Source organism: Bubalus bubalis, chromosome 9 (assembly GCF_019923935.1).
Source record: "Bubalus bubalis isolate 160015118507 breed Murrah chromosome 9, NDDB_SH_1, whole genome shotgun sequence".
Classification (NCBI taxonomy): Eukaryota; Metazoa; Chordata; class Mammalia; order Artiodactyla; family Bovidae; genus Bubalus; species Bubalus bubalis.
Window position 1 is genome coordinate 44,879,211 of NC_059165.1, and position 8,554 is coordinate 44,887,764.

Genomic DNA, 8,554 nt, shown 5'->3' on the forward strand with positions numbered 1-8,554 from the left:
AATTAGCCTCCAATTAAAATAATTAATTTAAAAAAGAAACAGACATAGAGGCTTATGGACATGGGGAAAGGGGTGGAGAGGGTAAGATGTATGGAAAGAGTAACATGGAAACTTATATTACCATATGTAAAATAGATAGCCAACAAGAATTTGCTGTATGGCTCAGGAAACTCAAACAGGGTCTCTATATCAACCTACAGGGGTGGGATGGGGAGGGAGATGGGAGGGAGGTTCAAATGGGAGGGGATATATGTATACCTATAGCTTATTCATGTTGAGATTTGACAGAAAACAACAAAATTCTGTAAGGCAATTCAGTTCAGTTCAGTCACTCAGTCGTGTCCAACTCTTTGTGACCCCATGGACTGCAGCACTCCAGGCCTCCCTGTCCATCATCAACTCTTGGAATCTACTCAAACTCAAGTCTATCATGTCAGTGATACATCTCATCCTCTGTCGTCCCCTTCTCCTCCCGCCTTCAATCTTTCCCAGCATCAGGGTCTTTTCCAATGAGTTGGTTCTTCGCATTGGATGGCCAAAGTATTGGAGTTTCAGCTTCAGCATCAGTCCTTCCAATGAATATTCAGGACTGATTTCCTTTAGGATTGACTGGTTGGATCTCCTGTAAGGCAATTATCCTTCAATTTAAAAAATCAATTAAAAAAATAAAAAAATTTTTAAAAGGAATTAATGGGAAAAAAAAAAAAAAAAAAAGGTCTTGTATCCCAGTTCAAGGGATTCCAAGGCTTATGTTCTTAAGTACCATGAGGCACTGCTATGCCTAAGCACCATGGCCAGCAAGTCCAAGGCCAGATGAAGGAAGTAGATATAGACATAACTATTCCTACAGGCAGCTAAACAAAGTAAAGGAATGAACCACAAGCAATATCTACCTGTCCAGTGCCATAATTTTAGTTTGACAAGTCTCCCTTGACTATCTACTGCCACCACCTCTTCACTGATTTCCATTTTCCAGTACTGTTCACCTAACATCCATTCATCATGCTGCTGGAAATGGGATATTCCTACCACAGAACTGGGTCATGTCATTCTGCTACCTAAAATTTTCCATGGTTTTGCCACTGTCCTTAGGATAGAGTCAAAATCTTGCTAATCAAAACATGGACCATGGAACAGCAGCCTCATTGTCACCTGGGAACCTGTTAGAAATGCAGAATCTCAGGTTCCACCCCAGACCTTCTGAATCCAAACCTGCATTTTAACAAGATTTCCAGGTGATTCATAAGCACTTTAAAGTCTCAGAAGCAGGGATCTAAAGTCTTCAGCAAACTCTTTCAGGTTACATGATCTGGCTACCTCTACAGCCAAATTTCCAGTCTCTTCATACCTTACACTCCAGCACTGAATATCTCTCTATGTGCCCATAATTCACATGTGTTATTTCCACAGTTCTATTCTACCCTCCTTTTTTTTATTATTTTTTAACTTTTTTCCTTTAATTTATTTTTAATTGAAGGATAACTGCTTTACATTATTGTGTTGATCATGAACATGAATAAGCCATAGGTATACACATGTCCCCTCCCTCTTGAGCCTCCCTCCTATCTCCCACCCCATCCCATCCCTCTAGGTTGTCACAGAGCCCTGGTTTGAGTTCCCTGAGTCATACAGCAAATTTTCACTGGCTATTTATTTTACACATGGTAGTATATGTTTCCATACTATTCTATCCATTCTATCACCCTTTTGCCTAGGCAATGTCTTCCTCTTTCCTTCAGCCTTAGCTTAAACATCACTCTTCTCCAGAAAGCATCCTTGCCCATCATCTCTGCCCCAGCCCCAAGTACATTAGACAACCCTGCTATGCTTGTTCATAGCCCAAGGCCGTGTCCATCTGCAGTTGCATGCTAAACTGATTCTCTTTACAGAAAAAGAAGGAAAGGGATATTGTTGTTGCTGATCAGTTGCTAAATTGTATCTGACTCTCTTATGATCCTGCAGACTATAGCCTGCTAGGCTCCTCTGTCCATGGGATTTCCTAGGCAAGAATACTGGACTGGGCTGCCATTTCCTTTTCCAGGGGATCTTCCCGACCCAGGGATGGAACTCATGTTTCCTGCATTGAAAGGTATATTCTTTATCACTGAGCCACCTGAAAAGCCAAAGGAAAGGAATAGGATACGCCATGTTCTCATTATATTCCTGGTGACTAGAGTGGTGCCTGGTAAAAAGTACTTCATTAAACCAATCAATCTACTAAAACATAATGTTCAACTTCCCACTTGTACTGTTTTCCAGCCCACATTTCTACCTCTAACCAGCCCCCAAAATTGAAACAAAAAAAAATGCATGAAATCTATTTATATAGCATTTCTCTCCCTATTGACTTTTGTGAGAAATCAATAGCAGAGATGACAGATAGCTGATGCCAACACACACACTCCTGCATGCTCAACTACACAAAATAGCACCAATTATTCACCCAGATAAAGGGAGAAGGAATTCATACACTTGAGTCAGAAGGATTAGGTGAAGGAGCCCTGGAAAAGAAAATTAAGTCCCTGAAATGTGTGCTGAGTCATGAAGCTATTGTGGGAAGACCTACAAAGCTTCTAGTAAGGGATGAGAAGGTAAGAAAATATTTAACAGACAGGGTACAAAAAAAAAGAAGTGTTATCAGTTTTTCAGGGCCATCTGTCTCTAATTTTCATAACAGCTCAGTTGGACTCTGAGGAATATGTGACAAACTACATAAATTTTTTAAAACTTGTGACAAAATCCAGCCAGAGAGAGGTTTGACTAAAATGGAAGAGTAAGGAAAATTCTTGACACCAATGGTGACAGCCTAAATTATCTCTTTTGCCTAATTCCAATAAGGTCCTGTATTTGTACCATTTTGCATAAGTCTATACATGAATTAATATAAAGTTACTGACATAGTCATACAAGAGAAAATTAGATCGCTGTCAAATCCCCTAGGAGGTTACCAAGGTAGTGTGAAACTAGAGGCACTAACTAACTTCCAAGTTTACAAAGATTTTTAGTTTCAGCAACTTCCAAGACCTCAGTCCATGCCTTCAAACTCCAAGTCTGGTATTGTCTCCCCTCAGCTCTGGGAGGAATAATGAGAATGTAGCCAGCATCCTGCAAGTTCTTTCTTGTTTCCATAGCAGGTGCCACTGGTGATCTAGTGTCTATCACTAGGATGTGACTTCCAAAAGTTCACCCACATTACATTATAGGCGACTGCCATAAATTGATTAGGACCAGCACCCAAAATGAACTTTATTTGCCTTTGTTCACTTAATGCATATTGCTCCTCTTAAAAGTGAAGCTGATTTTATCCCTTCTTCCGAGGTAGCTCAACATTTGGCTCAATTCCCATGATCTATCAACCAAAGGTTTTGAGTTGAATCAAAGTACTCTTTCCAAGTGCATCTTGAACATAGAGCTCTCCCTTGAATCAAATCAAATGTTAATCCATTTACTGCTTTTCTTTTCATCATGCTTTTAACTTTTTGAAAGCATTCTAAATTACATTCCTATTTCATTCTCAGAAAATCCCTGTGAGCTCGGCTAAGCAAATAGTAGTATCTCCAAGAGAATGAAGGCCCCAGAAGTTGAAATGAATCATGAAAATAACCCAGTGATTTAGAGGAAAAACTGGGTTGAACATCCCGGTCACCTCGCTGCCACTCCACAGCCTTCATATGACTCCACAGTGCTCTGGAGGATGCTTCCTCTTCTCAGCTTACTCTTTTCCACTTGAGGTCCACACACACACGCACAGACATACGCACTCTTGCAGGCACAGACACATACATGCACACAGAAAATCTGCACACAAAAATATGCCTGCACAGAAAGATATATACTCACAAACACAGACACATACATGCCCAGAGAGAGAGACATCAGTTCAGTCACTCAGTCATGTCCAACACTGTGACCCCGTGGACTGCAGCACGCCAGGCTTCCCTGTCCATCACCAACTCCCGGAGCTTGCTCAAAGTCATCTCCATAGGGTCGGTGATGCCATCCAACCATCTCATCCTCTGTTCGTCCCCTTCTCCTTCTGCCTTCAGTCTTTCCCAGAATCAGGGTCTTTTCCTGATGAGAGACACACAGAGAGATAGAGAGGTATACATTCAGAAAGACACAGAAAAAGACAGATGCACAGTGATATACAGAGATGCACAAAGACAGACACATATGCACAGACACACAAAGAGACACATAGGGACATATACACAGAGACATACATCAGACACACACAGACACATGCATTCAAGAACACATGGACACACACACATGCAGGTAGATATACACACACACACTTTACTTTCTAACAATTTTCATTTAATTAGCTCAGGATGGAAAATCTATTTTTCTGTGGGACTTTACCAGTGTGAGTCATGGAGAACATCCTAGCCCCTGACTCTGTTCCATAAATAACAGGCCTCCCTCTGTGAGCTTAGTGATAAGAGCATGCTAGATGGGAGATTATGGCTCTTAGTAGAACTGGCATGTGGCGATCTGTACAGCATTCATCCACTCATTAATCAATCATTCATAGCCTAGTTTGTGTTGAGGTACTCTCAGAGGCTGTTATTATTATGAGGAGTCAGGGGTGCATTGTAGCTGCCACACTGGGCTCTGATGACCCCATCTGGGGGCCGAATCCCTACTGTAACTGTCACATTTGCTCTAAGAACACACCATTTGTACCATCATCTGATTTCCCAAGAACAGAAGCATTTGCTCTCGGTGCTAACAATTGTAATGGATCTCTGTAGAGAGGTAAGGAAAGAGAAGGATCAGCTAGAAAAGTAAGAAAGTGGGAGAAAGTGTAAGAGTAATAAAGAATTCAAATTGTGGTCTTTTTTAGGGTCTTAGGCTATAGGCTTCCCTGGTGGCTCAGACGGTAAAGAAACTGCCTGTGATGTGGGAGACCTGGGCTCAATCCCTGGGTTCGGAAGATTGCCTGTGAAGGGATTGGCTACCCATTCCAGTATTCTTGTCTGGAGAATCCCATGGACAGAGGAGCCTGGCAGGCTATAGTCCATAGGGTCGCAAAAAGTCAGACATGACTGAGTGACTAACACTTTGACTTTCACAGCCTATGGAAATAATAAAAACCATCTTTATCTTCTTTCTTCAACACTGCCTAATTAGGCCAGACTCTCCATATGGATGGAGTAGGAAATGGCAGCCCACTCCAGTATTCTTGCCTGGAAAATCCCATGGACAGAGAAGCCTGGCAGGCTACAGTCCATAGGGGCGCAAACAGTTGGACACAACTTAGCGACTAAGCATGCTCCTTATGGAAAGTTTATGCAGCCACATGTACCCAAATCCATTCTCTAGAGGCCATTCCATAGTGGCAGTGTCCCAGGTTGAAGAGTACTTGCCTACCTTTATGAAACCTTATTTTCTAGGAAAACCATCCAATCTTCAGCTTAAGAAGGGTGTATCTTGATTAGGCCAAGCTGAGAAAGGTTAACTACATTCTTCCTGCCAACAATGTGGCTATGAGATTTGAGGAGAAGCCTGTTGGTGAAGCTTCAGGGAAACGCCTTCTATTTCTACCTTTGGACATTGATATGTGACATCATGATGGATGGAGCTGCTGCCACCTTCTTAACAGCCATGAAATGAGCTAGTTCATATGCTGAGCACAGGGTGGCAATCTGTCTCAAATGGCTACAAATTCTTTGACCATTTTTCCACAAGAGATGGGATCTTTGTCCCCTCCCCTGAAATCTGGGCAGGCTTTTGCATACTTCAACCAACAGAATATGACAGAAAGGATACTAGGTCATAAAAGGCCATGTTACTTGTTTCTTGTTCTCTTGTAGACATCATTCACAGCCCTTTCAATTAAAGGGAAGGCATCTATCATGTAAGACTTTTGACTACCCTGAGACAGCCCCATGCTGGAGAAGCCAAGTGTAGATGTTCTGTTTGACATCTCAGGGAAGCCCAGCCCTCAAGAATCCCACGTTTCCAGACATGTGAGAAAGCCATCTCAGAGGTGTAATTCCAGCCCCTGCTGTCCCACTTCCCACCTCCAGTTGTTAAGTCACCCCCAGCCCTTTATGCCACCTCCAGATGAGGATCCAGAACCATGAAGCTGAGACAAACAATCCCTGATATACCCTGACAAAAGTCCTGATCCAAGAATCCCTGCATATAATAAGACAGTAACACACCACTACATTTTGAAATTGTTTAAGCAGCAAAAGTAACTGAAGCAAAGTAAAAAGATGGAAAAACCTGACTTCCTGATGGCAATAGTGCTATTAACCAACCCTGGAGTTGCCTCCTCTATGGGCTTCTAGTTACATAGTGTGTAAGTTCTTTTGAGATGGTGTATTGGTTTTATAGAGTTGCCATAACAATAACAACAACAACAACCCAGGCTGGGCATATTAAACTACAGAAAAGTATTTTCTCATAGTTCCAGACGCTGCAAGTCCAGATCAGGGTGTCAGCAGGAGTGGGTTTTTCTGAGGCCTCTCCCCTTGGCTTGCAGTTGGCATCCTCAAATGCATGACCTTTACTCTGTGCACCCATACCCCTGGTGTTTCTCTGCATGTCCAAACTTCCTCTTACAAGGACACCAGTCAAATTGGGTTAACACCCCCACAACAGTCTCATTTTAACTTAATTAATTCTTTAAAGACTATCTCTAGATATAGTCTCATTCTGAGGTACTAAGGGTCAGGGCCTCAATATATGAATTAGTGCAGGAGGACACAATTCAGACCATAATAGATAGGCTCCTTGCTGCTGAAATTATCCTTAAAAATAATATGAGAGAAAGATAAACCACTCTAACACAACAGATACCAGAAGAGTTCAAAAATTAAAGAAAGAGAAATATGACAGAGTAAGTCCAAGAATGCCAGTGGCTGGAACTGGGGTTATCATGGCATCCAAATACACATTCTCTCTGTGTCACTCCGACATCTCTGATTCTCTCTGGGGTTTGCCTTCCTTCTCTAAAGAGCCACCACACAGGACATTATCTTGTTATTTTTGTATGAAATATACCTCCCAGTGAATTATAGGAATATTGAGAGAAACAAGGCTAGAGCTGGCAGAGCTCCACACACCTGCCCAGGGGGGAGCGATAGTGCTCTTACTGTCATGTGAAAGGAGCGCTAAGGCTTCCTGGCTTCCTGGAGCTGCCTACCACATGTCTGTTCACCCCCTGACTCAGTCTAAGACATGCTGCCTCTTATAATACCAAGAGAAAATGAAACATGAGCTAATCTGGTGAGAGAAAAGACATATGGTAGACTCATGGGGGAAGAGTTGTTGAAAACCACTGACACTAAAGCTTCTGCTATTAACAAGCCTAAAAACTCGCATCACATATAGACTTTTAAATGATTCTCTCTCCTAAAAACAAAAAACTAGGAGTAACCTAAAATCTGGAATGTAAATAAATCAGGGATGTGTCCACAAAAGAAATATTATGTAGCTATTTTAAAGGTATGTAGGGAATTCCCTGGTGGTCCAGTGGTTAGGACTTGGCACTCTCACTGCCAGGGCCTGGGTTCAATCCCTAGTTGGGGAAGAACTCAGAAGCCTTGTGGCACAGCCAAATAAATCAACAGAAGAATGAAGCAGGGGCAGATCAAGAGGGTGGAGTAAGAGGACACAGAGCTCACCTCCCTCCACAAACAAAAATACATCTAAATGTTTAACAATTCTCAAGGAAAACTAACTGGAAACCAGCAGAAGGACTCCTGTACAAACAAGGCTGTAAGAAAGATATACACATAACTGGATAGGAGAAGAAGAAAGTACCAGGTAGGGACCACGGCTGATGGAAAGGGACTAAGAAGAAAAAGGAGACTACATGGGTGGACACTTGTCCTGGGGAGCGAGCAGTTTGAGCCACAAACTGGGCTATCCCAGGGTCCTACACATACGAGACAATTGGAGACCTGCTGGGACAGATAGAAAGACTGTATAAGTCTAGCCACCACTAGTGAGGAGTAACTAAAATAGAGATTAAAAAATAGACAACAGAAAAGATCAGTAAAACCAAGATGTAGGTTATTTTAAGATTAAAAAAAAATCGATTAACCTTTAGCCAGGCTCACCATGAAAAAAAGAAAGAGAACCAAATAAACAATATAAAAAATGAGAGAGTAGAGATAACAGCCAATACCACAGAGATACAAAAAGTCATAAGAGAATACTGAAAAGTGTTAGTCACTCAGTCGTGTCCGACTCTTTGCAACCCCATGGACTGTAGCCCACCAGGCTCCTCTGTCCATGGAATTCTCCAGGCAAGAATACCAGAGTGGGTTGCCATTTGCTTTTCCAGGGAATCGTCCTGACGCAGGGATGGAACTCAAGTCTCCTGCATTGCAGGCAGATTCTTTACCATCTGAGCCACCAGGGAAGAGAATACTATGAACAGTTATATGCCTACAAATTGGAAATTTAGAAAAAATGGACAAATTTCTAGAAATGTACAGCCTGCTAAGATAGAGTCAAGAAAAAACAGACAATTTGAACAGACTGATCACTAAGAGTAAAACTGAATTTGTAATAATAATAATAATAAAAAGCT

At 41.9% G+C, this 8,554-nt stretch overlaps 1 non-coding gene across 1 annotated transcript; it reads left to right on the forward strand.

Moving 5' to 3' along the window:
- Positions 1-7,474: 7,474 nt before the first annotated feature.
- On the forward strand, positions 7,475-7,546 carry TRNAE-CUC. Its single transcript has one exon. It is a non-coding gene; the product is annotated as a tRNA-Glu (tRNA).
- The last annotated feature ends 1,008 nt before the right edge of the window (positions 7,547-8,554 follow it).